The sequence below is a fragment of the Rhinolophus sinicus genome, linkage group LG06 (genome assembly GCF_036562045.2).
Source record: "Rhinolophus sinicus isolate RSC01 linkage group LG06, ASM3656204v1, whole genome shotgun sequence".
Taxonomy (NCBI): Eukaryota; Metazoa; Chordata; class Mammalia; order Chiroptera; family Rhinolophidae; genus Rhinolophus; species Rhinolophus sinicus.
In genome coordinates, this window is record NC_133756.1 from 155,970,981 (window position 1) to 155,993,793 (window position 22,813).

At 36.4% G+C, this 22,813-nt stretch overlaps 1 pseudogene; it reads right to left on the bottom strand.

The window, feature by feature from the left end:
* Positions 1-5,821: 5,821 nt before the first annotated feature.
* On the bottom strand, positions 5,822-6,751 carry LOC109443008 (olfactory receptor 5B3; annotated as a pseudogene).
* Positions 6,752-22,813: the final 16,062 nt, after the last annotated feature.

Genomic DNA, 22,813 nt, shown 5'->3' on the forward strand with positions numbered 1-22,813 from the left:
TGTGATGTGAGAATCACGAGGTACTCTGTAGTAACGAAAAGTAAAGGAACACGTTGATTAACAAAAACCAGCTGCATAGAAATTGAAAAGTACGAGCATTTTTTTTATTAGAACAGTAACTTGATTTTTAATATGCTCCATTTCTAAAGCATAGCCATGAGAACACAATTTAGTGATAACAGTGATAGACTTTTGAAGAGAAAGGATATTTTCAGATCTTCTTCCCCACTTCTTGATTTTGTACACGAATAAACTGATTTGCAGGAAGTGCTAATGAGTTGTCCCAGTTCACAAGCCTGGAATGAATCCATCTTCTAAATTAGATCTTTTGATTCTTCGAACAGGTTACACTTACACTATAGTGCTCACGTGCCAGGTGCTTTACATGTATATATTCATTTAATCCTCTCATCAATCCATTAGATTGATTTGCTATTTTCCATATATTATATGTTACCTTATATGAATATATATATATATATATATATATATATATATATATATATATATATATAATCTCTATTATCTCTAATATCTCTATTGCCAAGTTACCATATATTCACATATGGTAACTTGTCAATAGAGAGAATGAGTAATTTATTCAATGTTATACAGGTATTAATGGACAAAGCCAAGGTTTAGACCCAATCAGAGAGGTTGCCAGCCTAAATGCTGTTAATGAATTTGAATTAATTTTAATTTCATTCAATTTATATTCAGTTGTCTCTATTGAACCAAACTTAATTCATAGAGTAGCACAATTGGGTAATTTGCAAATAAATGTATAGTAGATGCCGTGGTCTAAATGCAGCATTAGAGGCATGTACAGCTGATTTCAGACTCACAATTCAGGATTGTTGATGGTAGGCATTCTAACTGGTGTGAGGTGATATCTCATTGTGTGTTTTATTTGTATTTTTCTGATGATTAGTAATGTTGAGCATGTTTTCATATGTCTATTTGCCATCTATATGTCCTCTTTGGAGAAATGTCCCTTCATGTCCTCTGCCCATTTCTTAATTGGGTTTTTTATTGTTGTTGTTGTTGTTGTTGTTGTTGAGTTGTATGAGTTCTTTATGTTTTTTAGATATTAGCCCCCTCCCCCATTTTTAATTTATTGGGGTGACAATTGTTAGTAAAATTACATAGATTTCAGGTGTACAATTCTGTATTACATCATTTATAAATCGCATTGTGTGTTCACCACCCAGAGTCAGTTCTCCTTCCATCACTATATATTTGATTCCCCTTACCCTCATTTCCCACCCTCCACCCCCTTACCCTCTGGTAACCACTAAACTAGTCTGTGTCTATGAGTTTTTGTTTCTCATTTGTTTGTCTTGTTCTTTTGTTGTTTTTGGTTTATATACCACATATCAGTGAAATCATATGGTTCTCTGCTTTTTCTCTGACTTATTTCGCTTAGCATTATACTCTCAAAATCCATCCATGTTGTCACAAATGTTCCTATACCATCTTTTCTTACCGCTGAATAGTATTCCATTGTGTATGTATACCACAACTTCTTTATCCATTCATCTATTGAAGGACATTTTGGTTGTTTCCATGTCTTGGCCGCAGTAAACAAGGCTGCAATGAACATTGGAGCATACGTGTCTTTATGTATAAATGTTTTCAGATTTTTTGGGTAGATACCCAGGAGAGGGATTGCTGGGTCATATGGTAATTCTATTTGTAATTTTTTGAGGAACATCCACACTGCCTTCCATAGCGGCTACACCAATCTGCATTCCCACCAACAGTGTATGAGGGTTCCTTTTTCTCCACAGCCTCTCCAACACTTGTTACTATTTGTCTTGTTGATGATAGCCATTCTGACTGGAGTGAAGTGATATCTCATTGTGGTTTTGATTTGCATTTCTCTGATGATTAGTGATGTTGAGCATTTCTTCATATGTCTATTTGCCATTTGTATGTCCTTTTTGGAGAAATATCTCCTCAGGTTCTCTGCCCATTTTTCAACTGGGTTGTTTGCTTTTTTTGTTGTTGACTTTCATGAGTTCCTTGTATATTTTGGATATTAGCCCCTTATCAGAGGCACTGTTGGCAAACACCTTCTCCCATTCAGTTGGTTGCCTCTTTATTTTGTCGGTGGTTTCTTATGCTGTGCAGAAGCTTTTAAATTTCATATAGTCCCATTCGTTTATTTTAGCTTTTACTTCCACTGCCTTTGGAGTCAAATTCATAAAATGCTCTTTGAACCCAAGGTCCATAAGTTTAGTACCTATGTTTTCTTCTATGCAGTTTATTGTGTCAGGTCTTATGCTTAAGTCTTTGATCCATTTTGAATTAATTTTGGTACATGGTGACAGATAGCAGTCCAGTTTCATTCTTTTGCACGTGGCTATCCAATTCTCCCAGCACCATTTATTGAAGAGGCTGTCTTTCCTCCATTGTATGTTTTTAGCTTCTTTGTCAAAAATTATCTGTCCATATTTATGTGGTTTTATTTCTGGGTTCTCAATTCTATTCCATTGGTCTATGTGTCTGTTTTTCTGCCAATACCATGCTGTTTTGATTATTGTAGCCCTGTAGTACAAGCTAAAGTCAGGGAGTGTGATACCTCCATTATTGTTCTTTTTTCTTAAGATTGCTTTGGCTATTCAGGGTCTTTTGTGGTTCCAAACAAATCTGATGATTTTTTGTTCTATTTCTTTAAAAATGCCATTGGGATTTTGATGGGGATTGCATTAAATCTGTATATTGCTTTGGGTAATATGGCCATTTTAACTATGTTGATTCTTCCAATCCATGAGCACGGAATGTCTTTCCATTTCTTTGTGTCTTCTTCAATTTCTTTCAAAAATGTCTTATAGTTTTCAGCATATAGGTCTTTCACATCCTTGGTTAAGTTTATTCCTAGGTATTTTATTCTTTTTGCTGCAATTGCAAAAGGAATTGTTTTTTGTATTTCTTTTTCTGAGATTTCATTGTTAGTATATAGGAATGCAATGGACTTTTGTACATTGATTTTGTAGCCAGCAACTGTACTGTATTCGTTGATTGTTTCTAATAGCTTTTTGGTGGAGTCTTTAGGGTTTTCTATATATAGCATCATGTCATCTGCAAAGAGTGATAATTTAACTTCTTCATTCCCAATTTGGATGCCTTTTATTTCTTTCTCTTGCCTGATTGCTCTGGCAAGGACTTCCAACACTATGTTGAAAAGCAGAGGTGATAGGGGACAGCCCTGTCGTGTTCCTGAACGTAGAGCAAAGGGCTTCAGTTTTTCACCATTAATTATGAGATTAGCTGAGGGCTTGTCATATATGGCCTTTATTATGTTAAGGTATTTTCCTTCTATACCTATTTTATTAAGTGTTTTAATCATAAATGGATGTTGTATCTTGTCAAATGCTTTTTCTGCATCAATTGATATAATCATATGATTTTTGTCCTTTATTTTGTTTATGTGATGTATCACATTGATGGATTTGTGGATGTTGAACTATCCTTGTGCCCCGGGGATGAACCCCACTTGGTCATGATGAATAATCTTTTTAATGCATTGTTGTATTCAATTTGCTAGAATTTTGTTTAGGATTTTTGCATCTGTATTCATCAGAGATATTGGTCTGTAGTTTTCTTTTTTTGTGTTGTCCTTACCAGGTTTTGCTATCAGGGTAATGTTGGCCTCATAAAATGAGTTAGGGAATATTGTCTCTTCTTCAATTTTTTGGAAGAGTTTGAGCAGGAGTGGTATTAGATCCTCTTTGAAGGTTTGGTAGAATTCACTAGTGGGATATTAGCCCCTTATTGGAGGTGTTGTTTGCAAAAATCTTCTTCTATTTTGTTGGTTGCCTATTTATTTTGTCAATGGTTTATTTTGCTGTGCAGAAGATTTAGTTTGATATAGTTTCATTAGTTTATTTTAGCTTTTATTTCCCTTGCCTTTGAGGTCAAATTCATGAAATCCTCTTTGAACCCAAGGTCCATAAATTTAGTGCCTATGTTTTCTTCTATGCAGTTTATTGTTTCAGGTCTTATGTTTAGGTCTTTGATCCATGTTGAGTTAATTGGTACATGGTGACAGATAGCGATCTATATAATAAAAAATGTTGGAGGGGCTGCGGAGAACAAGGAACCCTCATACAGTGTTGGTGAGAATGCAGATTTGTGCAGCTGCTATGAAAGGCAGTGTGGAGGTTCCTCAAAAAATTAAGAATAGAATGATCACATGACTAAGCAATCCCTCTCCTGGGTATCCACCCAAAAAAATCTGAAAACACTGACTGTAAAGATATATGTGCTCTAATGTTCATTGAAGCTTTATTTACAGTGGCCAAGACATGGAATCAACAAAAGTGTCCTTCAATAGATGTAAATAAATAAGATGTAATACATATACAGAATGGAATACTACTCTGCCATAAGAAAATAAATAGTGCCGTTTACAATAACATGGATGGATCTTGAGATTATAATGCTAAGCGAAATAAGTCACACAAAAAAAATCAAGAACCATATGACTTCACTGATTTGTGGGATGTAAAACTGAAAGCAACAAAGGAACAAGACAAACAAACAAAGAAACAAAAAGTCACAGACACAGACAATAGTTTAGTGGTTACCAGAGGGTAAGAGAGGAGGGGAGTGGTAGATGAGGGTAAATGGGGTCAAATATTTGGTGATGGAAGAACTGACTCTGGGTGGTGAACACACACTGTGATATACAGATGATATATTACAGAATTGTACACTTGAAACCTATGTAATTTTATTAACCATTGTCACCCCAATAAATTTTAATAAAAATTATATTTTAGCAAAGCAGAAAATTAGCTGTGCTTCTTGAAATGCGCTGGATAGCTATCTAAAAGATTTATATTATGAATTATATACTATAATTATCAGTTGTTTAAAGATTCAACATATTAATACAATTGGACTCAAAGCTATAAATTTTATATTTATATATATAAATTATTTTATTTATTCATTTAGTAATAGTTATTGAGAAGCTAATATGAAACAAATGCTCATTTCTGTATTGTGGATCATGTTGTAAACAAAACAGATAAAGCCACTGCTTTCATGGAATTTAAATGCTAGTTGGGGAAGGCAGAATAAACAAGTGAACAAATAAACACACAATAGGTGATGGTTCATAAGGACTATGAAGAATAACACAGAGTTAATAACTGTGTGCATGGGAATATACAGTGACTATTTTATAAAAGTAATCAGGAAAGAAATCTGTAATACAGTAACATTTAAACACCAACCTTAATAGTAAGAGAACATTCCACACAAGGAGGAGCAAGTACGAATGTCCTGAAGCAGGAACATGTTTGGAGTTCTCAGATTGTAAAAAAATAAAAATAGGAAGAAAATCGGTATGAATGAAGTAGGGTAAAGGAACTGGGGGGGCAACAAAACATCATTTAAGTTAACAGAAGTAAACATGTAAGATCATCATTAATGATTTCAAAGCATTTCTAGAAGCAAAATGTACAACATTACTGGTTTCTACTCCAATAAGTAGGTTTCCCCATGGAGCACGCATGCACCATATCCACAGTCTCATTTGTGGCCCTATTTTGTGTGCATTTGCATTGAGGTGGTAGAAAAATTGCATGTGTCATAAATGAATAAACCAATATCCTTAATAAGATTATTGAAAAGCAGGCCCCAAGACATCTTAGCGTTCTTCTTCAGGTATTACATTTTGGGACATAGTGTGTACTTTTTCAGGATGAGAGACTTTTGAATAGGCAATGATATCACTTCAGGAACTTAACTTCATTGTGGCGTTAATGAAACTAGTTTACTGCACATGTACAACGCTAAAATCACAATCCTAGAGATAATTTTGCCTCCCAAACAACTTCATGAGAGCCCTCTTGACCTCCTTGTTCCTCAGGCTGTAGACCACAGGGTTCAGCATGGGGATGATCATAGTGTAGAACACGGAGGCCATTTTGTCTGTGTCCATGGAATGGCTGGAGCTGGGCTGTAAGTACATGAAGATGATTGTCCCGTAGAAGATGGAGACTGCAGTGAGGTGGGAGGCACAGGTGGATAGAGCCTTCTGGTATCCTGCAGATGAGTGCATCTTTAGGACGGTGACAAATATAAATGTGTAGGATATCAAAATAACCAGGACAGCAAAAAAGATGTTGAAACTCACTACACAAATAAGAACCAGCTCAATAACGTGTCTATCAGAACAAGACAGAACCATGACTGCTGGAAAATCACAGAAAAAGTGACGCACCAGATTGGAGTCACAGAAAGAGAGAGTGAAAGTATTCCCAGTGTGGATGGAGGCATTCAGGAAACCACAGACATAGGAGCCTATGATCAGACGTGCACACATACTTGTCGTCATGGCCGTGGTATAATGTAGGGGTTTGCACACTGCTGCGTAGCGATCATAGGCCATTGAGGCCAAGAGGTAACTTTCCACAGTGGCGAAGGCTGCAAAAAAGAACATCTGAGCGGCACACGCATTGTAGGAGATGACCTTGTCTTTTATAAGGAACCCAGCCATGACTTTGGGAGTGATAGCTGTAGAGTAACCAAAGTCGACCAGAGACAGGTTACTGAGGAAAAAGTACATGGGAGTGTGGAGATGAGAGTCCAAGAGAATCAACATGATCATCCCCAAATTCCCAATCAGAGTGATGAGGTAGATGAGGGTAAATATTACAAAGAGGGGGACCTGCAGTTCCGGGTCATTGGTGAGTCCTAGGAATATAAACTGTGTCACTTCAGTACTGTTCTTCATCAATGATGAGAATCACAAAATGCTCTGTGGCTGAGGAGAAACACAGTGATAAACAAAGAAACTTGAAAAGTGTACATACAGTATGTATTATTTTATTATAGCAATAACTTGTGTTTCAAAATTCTCCAGATAAACAGGGGCTGACAACAAAACTGAATGCATTAATTATAGATAGTTTCACATATTTTTGTATCTTCATGGATCATCTGCCCAATTTTACAATTTAACTGTTAGTAAATGGAGATATAGAAAATTAAATAACTTAATAAATGGCTTGTCCATAGTGACTATATTTGCCAATTCACTTTTCCCAAACCTACTAAAAGCATATCCTTGCATGTTGCTCACCTACCAGAAACTGCTCTAGCCTCATTAAATGTACATTCTTTATATCCTCTTAACAATATTATGAGTTTGTTTTTATATTACATTCATTTCAATTATTATGCAAAGAGGTTGAGTAATCTTTTATATTCAAATACATGTGAATGGACAAGCTGCGCTTTGGATCCCAGCCAACCTTTGAACCCCCACTGAGTGGATCCGAAGTCCAATGGTCTTAATTGTATCTAAAATAAATTGAATTTAACTCAGTTTACACTTATTCTTTGTCTCCATTGGCCCAAACTCAGTGCTTGGGGTTTCACAGTGAAGTAACTGAGAGACAGATATGTGCACAGTAGATGTGGTAGGGTAATTGGAGCAGTAGGAACACATACAACCAACAGAGACAAGACTGGACATCTTTGTCCTGTTCCCGATCTTAAGGGGAATGCTTTTAGCTTCTCTCCAATGAGTATGAGGTTAGCTGTGAGGTTATCATATATGGCCTTTATTATGTTGAAATATGTTCCCTCTATTCCCACTTTGCTGAGAGTTATTATTATTATTATTTTTTATCATAAATGGTGCTGGATTTAAGAGGCAATTCTGAAGAGAACTCAAAGCATTGGGTATGGAGCCAGGGTTCTGGGCTGAGGTGCATATCAGCCCTGAAGTTTACTATCTAGGAATCATTAATCCTGACCTAACTCACCTGAACCTCATGTACCCATTGGCAAAATTAAGACAGTAATGAGATCTACTTTATTTATAGTATTATTGTGAGAATTAAATAAGGTAATATTAAAAAGCCAATAAATGCTGGGTGTTTGGCACAGTTGTATGAATGCTAGCTATAATATTACCATTAGGATGGGATAACTGTGTTTATGTTGGTCTGGGAAAATGGGTGGTGACCTGCAGGTTTCAAGTGTGCAAGAGTTTTGAAGTCTTGACGCCTTCCATTTAATTTGCCTTTTCTCACACACTAGGGTCACTGAAAGTTTTTGTGTCTCCAGTGTTTTCTCAGTCTGCCTTTGCTTCTCCCATACTATTGGCTGCTCCCACAATTCCAGGTGAGCCATTCTTCTGCGTTATTTCTTCCTTGAAAGCCAGTCCATATTTTCACTTAAAATAGCCCCCTTTTCTTAAATTCATTCTGTCTCACATTATGTCATATATATCATAGCAGAGTCATGGAGATCCCAGGGTTAAAAGTTCCTTGTTTATGAGCTGTCTTTAGCCTGTGAATCTACTTTGGAGGCAAGCACTATGTTCTAAAATGTTTTCTTTGAATCTGTTCTTGTGTAAGAACAGGATTTTAAATGTTTTATTTCAATTTGAAAGACATACATTTTCTGCTAACTACTAACATCTTCCTCCTAAAACTTTTGCAAATTCGCTTCACAAGAGTATCCCATGATAACATTAGGTTTGCCAGGTTTAACACACTCGACCACTTTTATCACGCAGTACATTCTAGAACCAATAAGGACTGTGTGTGTGTGTGTGTGTGTGTGTGTGTGTCTGTGTGTGCAAGGTAGGTAGTCTTATCATTCCTACTTTACCGTTAGGGAAATCGAGGATTTGAGAAGTTATGTTATGCTCTATAATTACACAGCTAGTACGTGAGAGAGTCATTATTCAAGAGTTAAATCCACTTTTCACCTAATCAAAACTGTATGTTTGTAGCCATTCGCTGTCTACATGCGTAGATGAATTAGTATAAGAAGCATGATATTGTAGGGAAAAGTTTAAAATGCAATCTGAATCTTGTTAATGCATATTAGATATTTTAGTAGTGTAAGGATCATTTCTGTCTTTTGCTCTTTTTCTGTTTGTTTTTTTGTTCATTTTTTTACCTCCAATGAGAGTGCCAACATTTGGTGAACAAGATGAAATTATCACTTGATCATCAGACAATCATCTATGCTATATTTTAAAGTAAGTTAAACAAGTTTTTAATTAGTTTCAGGTTTACAGAGCAACATAGCTATATTTTTTTGTTCATAGGTTTGGAAAAGATTAATGATGTTTCATAAGAGATCAGTAAACTCCCTACTGATGGAAATTTTGACATTTATACCCCAATATTACTTCAGTGTTTTAGAAAAACATTGAAAATATCTATTTCTATTGTCAAGTAACTCAAAGTAGGTATAGCTGCCCCACTGATTTTTCATGAATTACACTTATCACTAAAAATGTCTATGGAATCTAGATGCTTACCGGTGTGCTGGGAGAGAAGGAGTAGTCAATTATGAATAGTGAGTCCGAAATCAGAACATCAGCTGTAGAATATGCACAAACACTATTAGTGGAGCTCTCTCTCAGGTACTGGTATTAAGGTTCCAAAGTCGCTAAGGCAGCAAGAGTTGGAGGAAAGAATATTAACATGGTTCAGTTTCTGAACCTACCAGCCTTTCTTTCTGTGCTCTTAGAGTCATCACTTACCTCCTCCTTATTTGTAAGATAAACATAATCACATTACCTCTGTCACACAATTCACAGAACTGTGTCCATAAATAACAAGCTGGAGAAAATCTGTAAAACATCTCAATAAGAGATTCTCATTTTAACAACAATCCACATACTTTTTATGTTGGGGTGTTTCTCCTGACTATGGTTGCAGGCTCATAGCAAACCCTGGGGTAAGGCCTCTGTGTACCAGCAAGTATTAACATTCAGGTGAACAGATGATCACCAAATGGGTTCATTGTGCAGACTGGTCCTTCTATAATGATGTCACATTGAGTCTTAGCATTTCGGAGGCTAAAGTGTGGGGATGTGAATTATAGAAAGATGGAGCTCTCTGGGAATCTCCCCCTGAGGGCATCCACCGCTCCTCATCCCACTTTCCCAAGAAAGAAGCAATTACACTGCCTGTGGGGACACGCTGATTATTTTCATTGTACACATGTTTTTTTATTACGTGTTTTTTCTTATTTTTGTCTATTTATAATTAATGCATAATTTTCATGCACTAATATCCACAATTTTAGTGTATAGTTCTAAGAACTTTTTCAAATATATGGTCAAGTAATCACTATCACCTAAGCAAATTCCTATGATCTTCTTTTGGTAAACCCCTTCTCCCACCTACTTCCCCTGGCAACCAATAAATTATTTTGTCCAAATAAGTTTGCCTTTGTACGAAAGTCCTTCACTTTAATCCTGGAATATATACAAGTTGAGTGTGTAATCTTTCACTTGGCACTTGAGGTCCGTCCATCTTGTTACCCGTGTCAGTTTTTACTGCCGAGTAGTATTCTTTTATTATTATTATTATTATTATTATTATTTTAATTAAAGTTTATTGGGGTGACAATTGTTAGTAAAGTTACATAGATTTCAGTTGTACAATTCTGTATTACATCATCCGTAAATCCCACTGTGTGTTTACCACCCAGAGTCAGTTCTCCTTCCATCACCATATATTTGATCCTCTTTACCCTCATCTACCACCCCTCTCCCCCCTTACCCTCTGCAGAGTAGTATTCTATTACATTACAGATTATCTATCCTGTCCGTAGTTGAGGAACTTTTGTGTTGGGTCCAGTGTTTGGTAATTACAAACAAAGCTCATATAAACATTTGCCAAAACATTTTTGTGTAAACATAAGTTTTCATGTCATTTGGGTAAATATCTAGGAGTTGGATTGCTTGGTCATATGATAAATATATGTTTATTTGAGTGAGAAACTGTCAAACTCATTTCTGAAGCGTCTCTACCACTTTGATTTCCCACCAGCAATGCATTCCAATTGTTTTACATCTTTACCATTATTTGGTATTTTAAAGTTTTAAAATGTAATGAACTTTTATATCCTTTTCCTTCTTGCTTTTTCTCAAAGACATCTCAAGAAGTCTGTTTAGCAAATCTTTTTATAAAACACCTACATAATTTACCATCAAGTTCTGCATTAGGAATGTTTTTCTCCAACAAACGATATAGATTTAGTCCTTCCTTCTGACAGTTACCTCAAGCCCACATTTCTAAGCTGACTCATCACATTACACTTTTATTAAAGCAGGCAAGAGTCATGGTTACCCATGTGTTCTGGGCACATTTTGCACAAATCAAATTTGCTTTACTTTAAATTTGGGTAAGCAATATAGCCTCTTCACACTTCAACTTCTATAGGAGGAAGAAAATAATTATCTTGTCATCCTCATAAGATTTTCAAAATTATCACATGACATGTATACCAAGTATAGCACTAGTTTCATCATGTATCAGGTGTTTCATAAGGTTATTTATTATTTATAGAAATTGATATTTCAGAGATCATAAAAATAATGGAACTCAAACAATCTGCTAACCCATATGTGCTTGCCCCTTTTTCAGCTAGGGAGAAACATCTAATAGTTCTAGGCAATGCATTGTGGGAAGAATCGACATATTGGTTGAAGCATACACACTGCCCTTCAGTTGTCTTTTCTCCTGCCATGGTAATCATTAGGTTTACTGGTCCAGCAGGAACAGCTCCTCTTCTTTCAAAACACCTGTAATTCATATATTGCATTATGGTTTCTCATAAGTATTTAGGCTTTCTTTTTTCTTTTTTTTTCCTTTTTTTTTTTTTTTTGCTCCTCTGCCTGTATAATTTAAAATGACCTGTTTTCAAGTTCATTGATTCTTTCTTCTGTTTGATCAAGCCTTATCATAAAACTGTTTATTGAATTTTTTAGTTCGGTCAAATCCAGAATTTCTGTTTGGTTCTTTTTCATGGTTTCTATTTCTGTTGTACTTCTCATTTTGTTTATATATCATGTCCTGATTTTGTTTGGTTGTCTATCCAAGTTCTCTTATAACTCACTGAGCTTCCTTAAGATAATTATTTTGAATTCCTTTTCTAGCAATTCTCAGATCTCCATTTTTTTAAATTAAAGTTTATTAGGGTGACAATTGTTAAGTTACATAGATTTCAGGTGTGAAATTCAGTAATACATTATCTATATCTAACAGTGTGTGTTCACTACCCGAGTCAGTTCTCTATCCATCTCCATATATTAGACCCCAATTACCATCTTCTAGAGCCTCTTTCCCCCTTTAAACTCTGGCAACAACTAAACTATTGTCTACGTCTAAGCGTTTTTGTTCCTTCATTTGTTTGTCTTGTTCTTTAGTTGTTTTCAGTTTTATATACCACATATCAGTGAAATCATATGGTCCTTGACTTTTTCTGTCTGACTTAATTGCTTAACATTATGATCTCAAGATCCATCCATGTTGTGACAAATGGTACTATTTCTTCTTTTCTTACTTACGAATAGTATTCCATTGTGTATATACACAACAACTTCTTTATCCATTCATCTATTAAAGGACTTTTTGTTTGTTTCCATGCCTTGGCCACCATAAATACAGTTGCAATAAACATTGGAGCACACATGCCCTTATGGATAAATATTTTCGGATTTTTTAGGTAGATACTCCGGACAGGGAATATGGTAATTCTATTCTTAAATTTTTGAGGAACCTCCAGACTGCCTTCCATAGCACCTGCACCAATCTGCATTCCCACCAACAGTGTATGAGGGTTCCTTTTTCTCCACAGCCTCTCCAACACTTGTTACTATTTGTCTTGTTGATGATAGCCATTCTGACTGGGGTGAGGTGATATCTCATTGTGGTTTTTATTTGTATTTCTCTAATGATTAGTGATGTTGAGCATTTTTTTCATATGTGTATGTGCCATTTGTATGTCCTCTTTAGAGGACATACATGTATATTTTGGTTATTAGCCTCTTTCTGGAGGCGCTATTTGCAAAAATCTTCTCCCATTCAGTTGGTTGCCTCTTTATTTTGTCAACTCAACTATATTGATTCTTCCAATCCATAAACATAGACTGTCTTTCTATTACTTTGTGTCTTCTTCAATTTCTTTTAAAAATGTGTTATAGTTTTCGGCATATAGATCTTTCACATCCTTGATTAAGTTTATTGCTAAGTATTGTATTCTTTTAGTTACAATTATAAAGGAATTTTTTTTTTAATTTCTTTTTCTGAGATTTCGTTGTTAGTATATAGGAATGCAGTGGACTTTTGTACGTTGATTTTGTAGCCGGCAACTTTACTGTATTCATTTCTTATTTCTAATAGCTTTTTGGTGGAGTCTTTAGGGTTTTCTCTATATAGCATCATGTCTGCAAAGAGTGACAATTTAACTTCTTCATTCCCAATTTGGATGCCTTTTATTTTTTTCTCTTGCCTGATTGCTCTGGCAAGGACTTCCAACACTATGTTGAAAAGCAGAGCTGATACGGGACAGCTCTGTCGCATTTCTGAACATAGAGCAAAGGGCTTCAGTTTTTCACTGTTAATTATGATATTAGCTGAGGGTTTGTTGTATATGGCCTTTATTATGTTAAGGTATTTTTCTTCTATACCTATTTTATTAAGTGTTTCAATCATAAATGGATGTTGGATCTTGTCAAACACTTTTTCTGCATCAATTCATATAATCATATGATTTTTGTCCTTTACTTTGTTTATGTGATGTATCACATTGATGGATTTACGTATGTTGAACCAACCTTGGTGCCCCTGTGATGACCCCAATTGGTTGTGATGAATAATCTTTTTAATGCATTGTTGCATTTGATTTGCTAGAATTTTATTTAGGAATTTTGCATCAGTATTCATCAGAGATATTGGTCTTAATTTTCTTTTTTTGTGTTATTCTTACCAGGTTTTGGTATCAGGGTAATGTTGGCCTCATAAAATGAGTTAGAGTATTGTCTCTTCTTCAATTTTTTGGAAGAGTTTGACTAGGACAGATATTGGGTCTTCTTTGAATGCTTGGTATAATTCACTAGTGAAGCCATCTGGTCCCGGACTTTTGCTTTTGGGGAGGTTTTGGATGACTGATTCAATTTCCTTACTGGTGATCAGTCTATTTAGGTTTTTCCAGTTCTTCATAATTCAGCCTAGGAAGACTATATGTTTCTAAGAACCTGTCCATTTCTTCTAGGATATTGAAATTTGTGGCATACAGTCCTTCATAGTATTCTTGGATGGTCCTTTGCATATCTGTGGCATCCTTGATAACTTCCCATCTTTCATTTCTGATTTTGTTTATTAGTATCTTCTCTTTTTGTCTTAGTGAGTCTAGCCAAGCATTTCTCAATTTTATTAATCTTTTCAAAGAACCAACTCTGTCACATTAAATTTTTCTATTGTCTCTTTGTTCTCTATTTCATTTAGTTCCGCTGTGATTTTTCTTATTTCCTTCCTTCTGCTGACCTTGGGTTTCATTTATTCTTCTTTCTCCAGTTCTTTAAGCTGTAACGTGAGGTTATTTATCCAGGATTTTTCTTGTTTCTTAAGATAGGCCTGTAATGATATACATTTCCCTCTTGAAACTGCTTTGGCTGCAACCCCAACATTTTGGTAGGATGTATTTTCACTCTCATTTGTTTCTATGTATATTTAGATCTAACCTCTTATTTCTTCTTTGACCTGGTCATTCTTTAAAAATATGTTGTTTAATCTCCACATATTTGTTTTTTTTCCTGCATTCTTTTTGCATTTGATAATCTATTTTCAAAGCCTTGTGATCAGAGAATATGCTTGGTATGATTTCAATCTTCTTAAATTTGCTGAAGCTAGTTTTATGTCCAATATATGGTCTATTCTTGAGAATGTTCCACGTAAACTGGAAAAAAATTTATAGTCTGACGTTCTAGGATGAAGTTCTCTATAACTGTCTATTATGTCCATTTCTTCTAATGTGTCATTTAGGGCTCCTATTTCTTTCTTTATTTTCTGTTTGGGTGATCTATCCATAGCTGTCAATGATGTATTTAGGTCCCCTAGTACAATTGTGTTTTGGTTAATTTCTCCCTTTAGTTCTGTTAGTAGTTGCTTGGTAAATTTCGGTAATCCCTGATTGGGGCATAAATATTGATGACGGTTGTCTTCTTGTTGTATAGTCCCCTGTATCATTATTAAATATCCATCTTTGTCTCTTGTTACCTTTTTATCCTGAAGTCTGTTTCATCTGATATCAGTATGCTTACACGTGATTTTTCTCTGGATACCATTTGCTTGGAGTGTCAATTTCCACCTTTTCACTTTGAGTCTGTGTTTGTCCTTGTAGCTGAGATGTGTCTCTTAGAGGCAGCATGTTGTTGGGTTTAGTTTTTTAATCCAGTCTGCTACTCTGTGCCTTTTTATTGGTGAGCTCAGTCCATTTACATTTAGGGTGATTATTGATATGTGAGGATTTCCTATCATTCTATCTTTGGTTTTCTGGTAAGACTGTGTCTCCATTGTTTCTTTGCCTTTTTGTTGTTGTCTATTATTTCTGTGTGGTAGTATTCTATGATTTTTCCCTCTGTTTCTTCTTTTATTACATTATATATTTCAGTTCTGGATTTTTTTTTTGAGTGGTTAACATTAAGTTTATGTAAAAGAAAGTTTTATATTTAGAGTATTCCATTTTCTTCAGCATGCTTACATTTTCCATTCCCACATTCCAGTTCAGGCCTTTACTCTCCCTCCTTTTATGTTTTGGTAGTCACAAATTATTCCTATATATGCTGGTTGAATAGCCTTCTTCAGTATTTCTTGTAGTGCAGCTCATGTGTTAGAAAATTCCCCCAGCTTCTGTATGTCTGAAAAGGTCTTTATTTCTCCTTCATATCTAAAGGATATCTTTGCTGGATATATTATTCTTGGCTCATAATTTCTCTTCCAATAGTTTGAATATTTTATTCTGTTCCCTTCTTGCTTGTAGAGTTTCTGCTGAAAAATCTGATGATAATCTAATGGGCTTTCTTTGTAGGTTACCGTCTTCTTTTCCCTGGCTGCCTTGAGGATTCTTTCTTTGTTGTTAGTTTTTGACAGCTTCAGTACAATGTACCTTGGAGAAGGCCTGTTGGGGTTGAAGTAATTAGGTGTTCTATTTGCTTCTTGGATTTGAGGATCCAGTTCTTTCCACAAGTTTGGGAAGTTCTCATTGACTATTTGTTTAAATATACTCTCTGTTCCCTTCTCTCTTTCTTCTCCTTCTGGTATGCCCATTATTGTTATATTGTTATTTCTAATCGAGTCAGAAAGTTCTTGTAGAGTTCTTTCATTTCTTTTAAATCTCCCGTCTCTTTCTTCTTCCATCATGTCATTTCCAGATTTCTATCTTCGATGTCACTGATTCTTTCCTCCATCTGGTCAACTCTACTGCCTAAGCTGGCTATTTCATTCTTCATTCCTTTACTGAGTTCTTAATCTCCAGAAATTCTATTTGGTTCTTTTTTAAAATTTCAATCTCTTTGGTAAAATGTTCATTTTGTTCTTTGATTGTGTTTCTGAGTTTTTTAAACTGCCTACCTTGTGTTTTCTTGCATCTCATTGAGTTTTTTAAGAACTGCAATCTTGAATTCCCTGTCATTTAACTCACACATTTCCATATCTTTAAGTTCATTTTCTGGAGACTTTTCATTTTCTTTGTGAGCTTTCTTGTTATCTTGGTTATTCATGGCAGTTAATGATTTATTATTTCTCTTCCTAGACATCTCCAGGAGTGGGTTCTGCTAGAGGTTGATAGAAAGAGGTCTTTCTTTTGTTTTCCAGTGCGTGTTGGTAGAATGTTTTATTTTCTCTCTGACCACAGCCTTTTATTCTCTCTCATACTGTACTGCTATGTTTTCTCTGCACTATTCCAGATTCTCACACAAGGGGGGGGGGGGATTCCCTGGAACGCAGGTTTCTCCTCTATGAACAGTTTACCTGGGTCATAGGACACCACCTCCATGGGGGGATGGGGAGAGCTTCTGAAGTTCCAAAGCTCTTCCTATGCCAGATTAAGAGTCTTGTGTGTTTTAGCAGCTCTGTTTACTCCTGCATGGATCCGCCCAGATAGGTGGGGACAGGGGCAGTGTGTATTGTGAGACGTGGCCTAGAGCAATGGTGGTGTCTACCACCACAGCCAGTCCTGCTTCCATGGCTCCCTCCCCTTTGCTGGAACTAGTTGGGCTGTGAGTCCAGGTCTGCGGATCACAGTTCTCAGAACTGCAAATATTCTGTTCTTTTGATCTGACACTGCTACTGTCCGCTTCTACCATTGGGCAGGTGGGTGGGGCGAGCTCTGGGAAGGTAGGGAGGGTTTGGCTAGGCTCAGTGCCTAAGGCTTCCATTCTCTGCTCAGCAGTGAGGGCTTAAACCTCCGTTTTCAGCTTTCTTCCCTCAGTCTTTGCTCCGAGGTCTCTGCCATTAGAGTTGGGTTCAGCCATTTTATATGCTGTCCCCTGAGCCCTGTGGGCCATAAGTGGAGCCCTAGCAGTCTGAGTTCTCCTTCTCACTCAGCTGTGGTAGTTCCAGAATACAGTGAGCTCGGAGCACTGAGCTAGGTCTGCGTCCTAAGCCCCCGCATCCCCTTCTCCACACTTCTCCCTTCCCTCCTCTGCCGCTCATGCAATTTACCCACCTTTAGATGATTTCAGTAGTGGGCCGCTTAGTCTTGCCTGTCTGCTGCACAGGGAGTCCTTTGTGGAGTTATAGTTGTTCAATTTATTGTAAATTACAGGGGAGATTTTAAGAGGCTCACATCACGCTGCCATTTTTATTACATCATCTCAGAACTCCATTTCTTAGGTTCAATTACTAATTCATTTTATTCTTTTTGTTTTATCATATTTCTCTAATTCTTTATTTTCCTTGTAGCTTTTGTCACCACTGCTTTTTAAGAAACAGTAACTTCTATAATATTTTATGCACTGGATTAATAGGAAAAGGCTTTCACCAACTAGCTTAGCTAGAGAATCTGGGAGATTCTAAACTTTTTTTTTGATGGATGTGTACACTCCACCCACCTCTGTTTCTCCTGGAGGAGAGGTCTTACGTTTGTACACTTTATTCTTATCTCACTGAACTATGCTGGCTGCAGCAAAACAGTCATTTTTTTTTTAATCTCTAGTGCAGTGCATTAGTAGGCCGAGCCATTGGATGCATTCTCCACTCTTCTCCATTCCTCCTGGTTAAAGATTCAGGGTGTGTATCTTCTCCCAATATCACAGAGCCATGTTACTTGTATTAAACCACCTGCCTCTTTTATTTGGGCAATGCACTGTAAGGCTGGGGATGTTGGATACACACTCCTCTTCCTTCTTCCTGTGGGGGGAAGCTTCAGGATTGTGTGACTTTTCCTAATTTTACAGAACCATGCTGGCTGCTGCAAACTTCCTGTCCTGTTTCCCTAGGGCAGTGTACTGACAGTGCAAGGACATTAGATGAATGCTCCTGACAAGGAAAACCATTCTGAGCTGTTCTAAATTAAAATTACTGTGGCGATTGAGTGAGAGAAAATGACAGAACAGTTAGCCATTTTATAGCCATGATCCTGCTCTGACAAAACGCACTCACATTCCTGTATATAATTTAGGATTCATTTCTAGGTGGCTGTTTCTGTGATTATCCAATAGAGAGAGTAGTCAGGTGCCATAGAACCTGGGGAACCTCCACTTATTATTTACACATGAGCTTTATGGACTGTGCACCTATCCCAGAAGCAGCCCTGCTTCACCTTCTCCCATTCCTTTTGTCTATAGCTAATGTAAATCCTTTTAGAATGGCTTGTATCTTTCTCTTCCCTATTAATGTATAAAAATGCTTGTAGAACTCCTGGACGATGGATATGTTGTCTTCTCTACCATGCTGGTGGTTTTGACTTCATGCCCCAAGACTGGTCTTCTTCTTCTTCTTTTTTTTCTTTCTATTAATGATCTAATAAACCCAAGCCGTGGATGTTACAATTTTTGGTCTAACTCTCCATTCTCTCTTTTCCCTGAGAGAGAAGTCACAAGCCAAGGCTTTCTCTCAGATCTGAGCTATACCTTCTTGAAGACAGCTCTGACATGAGTAAAATGAAATTGTTGTTTTCATCTGTTTCAATGTGTCTCTTTTCACTTTTGTGCTTATCTTAGGTACTGCAACTTCTCAACTGGATTTTAGACCTCTCATAAGATAATTTTGGTCCATATATTGTTGCTAAGTTGGTGTATCTTTGGGGAGTTGAGAGCTGGGACTTCCTATTCTCAGTATTGCTGATGTCACTCTAACAAATCACTTGAATAGAGTGAAGGAAAGAGACACTAATGTTCTCTGGGTGGTGAACACATAATGCAATATACAGATGATGTATTATAGAAATGTGCACTTGAAACCTATATAATTTTACTAACCAATATCACCCCAATAAATTTAATTTAAAAAGGCACACATGTTCATCTTATTAATTCATCAAAAGCATTGAAAAATGTTAATGCTCTTCCAGTTTTTGGTTGTGCATATAAAGAGTTTTTAAGTCACTGCTCCATCCTATCAACAAGTAAAAAGCTGAACAGACTAATAAAGATTGACAAGTCTTCTGGGATTCATAAGAGAGGTGAGGCTACAGGGCAAAACACTGTCCCCAAGATTGGACAAACCGACAGGTGAATACAGGGAGTGACAGCTTACCAGAGGTGATACTCTTGAGCAGAAAATGCCAAGGGATCCAGCACCATGGCAGGAGAACATAAATTATCTTGCTGGAGGCTCAGTGTGGAAAACTGAGAATTAAAGACTCTGGGGGAGCTAATGGTAGGAGGTGCTTCACCATTGTGTGAGTTTTACTTCCAGGAGCTCAATCAGGATCTCACAGTAAACACCACAGAAAAATTCCCTCAGGCTTCTTCTGGAGCATGTTAGGTGGGGAAGGAATCATTTTGAAATATGCCATAATATTTAGATCTTCTTAACAAAGTCTGCCCTCAGGAGAAACTAGTTAACCAGAGCATAACCTGCTGATGTATTATCAGAGCCTTACCGACCTGGTAGAAAAAAAGAGCATCTAACTCAAGTCAGCTGTAAACTACCAGGTGGGAGAAGGTAAATAACCAACTCTAGCCTATTCTAACCATCCTCTCACACTTAAAGGTGGAGGATAAAATGGAGAAACACATGTGAATTTCATAGTACAGAGCCGTGGGCTCACTAAAATACTGAGCCCTAATGATAGGTCCATACACTGCTTTTCCTCCCCCACATCTCATAGAACATAACTTAAAGACTATTTCCAGCATTTCCTTTTCTTTTACCTGATATATCATGTCTGACTATCAAGAAAAATTACAGGGTATACCAAAAAGCAAGAAACACAATTTGAAGAGACACAAAAAATACCAGAATTAATCATGATAAGGATATTGGAATTCTAAAACCAGGAATTTAAAATAACCATGATTAATACGCTAAGGGCTCTAATAGATAAAGTAGACAGAATGAAAGAACAGATGGGAAATGTAAGAGATGGAAATCCTAAGAGTCAAAAAAAAAAAAAAAAAATGTTAGACTGCCACTACCTGACTTCAAAACTTACAATAAAACTACATAATCAAGACAATGTGGTATTGTTGAAAGAATACACAAATGGATCAATGGAACAGAATAGAGAGTCCAGAAATACCTACTTAAGTGTGGCCAAATGATCTTTGACAAAGTAGCAAGTTCAATAAAATAGAGCAAAGATATCTTTTCAACAAAAGGTAGTGGAACAACTGGACATCCACATGCAAAAAGACAAAAAATGTATCAAGTTGCAAACCTTACACCCTTCACAAAAATTGACTCTAAATGGATCATAGTCCTAAATGTAAAGTGTAAAACTATTAAACTCATAGAAGATAACAGGAAGAAACCTAGATGACCTTGGGTATAGCGATGACTTTGTAGGTACACCATTAAAGGTATTATTCATGAAAGAAGTATTTAATGAGCTGGAGTTCAATAATATTAAAAACTTTTCTGTGAAAAACAGCATGAAGAAAATAGGAAAACAAGCCACAAACTTGGAGAAAATACTTCCAAATGACACATCTGATAAAGAACTATAACCCCAAATACACAAAGAACTCTTAAAACATAATTTAAAAAAATAAATCACTTGGTTATAAAATGGGTCAAAGACTTTAACAGACACCTCATCAAGGAAGATATACAGATGGGAAATAAGCATTGTAAGAGATAATTCACGTCAGATGTCATTAGGGAAATGCAAATTAAAACAATAACGAGATGCCACTACACACCTATAAAATGTCCAAAAACCAGAGCACTGACAACAAATGCTGGTGAAGATGAGGAGCAAGAGGAACTCTCATTCATTGTTGGTCAGAATGCAAAATGGAACAGCTACTTTGGAAGATACTTTGGAGGTTCTTTTAAAGCCAACCATACTCCCATCCAAGTACTAACCAGATCCTACCCTGCTTAGCTTCCGAGATCAGACAAGATCGGGTGCATTCAGGTTAATTAAAAAAGGAAAAAAGAAGGCCGGCCCGGTGGCTCAGGCAGTTGGAGCTCCGTGCTCCTAACTCCGAAGGCTGCTGGTTTGATTCCCACATGGGCCAGTGTGCTCTCAACCACAAGGTTGCCAGTTCGATTCCTCCACTCCTGCAAGGGATGGTGGGCTGTGCCCCCTGCAACTAGCAATGGCAACTGGACCTGGAGTAGGCTGCGCCCTCCACAACTAAGACTGAAAGGACAACAACTTGACTTGGAAAAAAAGTCCTGGAAGTACACACTGTTCCCCAATAAAGTCCTGTTCCCCTAAAAAGATAACAACAACAACAAAAAAACACCCAAGAAAAGACCCCCCAAAAACAACAAAATACTAACCGTAATCTTACTATATGATCCAGCAATCCTCCTCCTTGTGTTTACCCAAATGAGTCAAAAACCTATTATGTCCACACAAAAACCTGCACATGAAAATTTACAGTACCTTTATTCATAATTGCCAGAACTGGAGGCAACCATACTGTTCTTCATTAGATTAATGGATAAATACACTGAAAAGAAATGAGCTAAGAAGCCAGGTAAAGACATGGAGGAACTTTAAATGCATATTACTACATGAAAGAAACCAATCTGAAAAGGCTTCATGCTATATGATTCCAACTATATGACATTCTGGTAAAGGAAACACTATGGAGACAGTAAAAAGATCAGTAGTTGCCAGGGGTTTGGGGAGAGAAAGATGACTAAGCAGAGCACCGAGGACTTTCAGGGCAGTGGAAATACTCTGTATATTATAGTGGTGGATTCAATCCATTATACATTTATCCAAACCCATAGTATATATAACACCAAGATAGAATCCAAAAGTAAGCTATGAGATTTGGGTAATTATTTTATACTTTTGAAAAGTGTGCTGTGAACATATTGATTCTACAAAAGGATTCAGTCAAGAAAGAAAATGTGCCAAAAGAGTGCATACTTTCATTTAAAAGTACATGATTTTTTTCTCCTATTCAGAATCTTAGAACAGTTATTTAAAAATAATTATGATTAGATATAATTTTATATTTAATATGTCAATTAACTGCTCAAACCATTTTTATTAAAAATTAACAACAGTCCATTTGCCTCTAACAAATTTCCCACTCTAATGTGTGTGTGCCCTCATGGGGCACATACATGTTTCCCTTGTTCATGGGCTTGTTTGTGCCACCTGTTTAACATGTTAATATTATCAGTAACATTTGACAAGCAGGTTCCAAAAGTTCTAATGCTTCCCCTTAGCCATCCTTATTCAAGGATTATATTCCTGAATACGTTTTCTCTTTACTAGACAAAGACTTTTGAAAAGATAATGATTTATCTCAGGAATTTAAATGTAGTGTGGGGCTTAAAAAGTAATTTATTGAACAGGAAAAGTTTAAGAGGAATTAAATAAGATTATTGTGCACAATAAATGA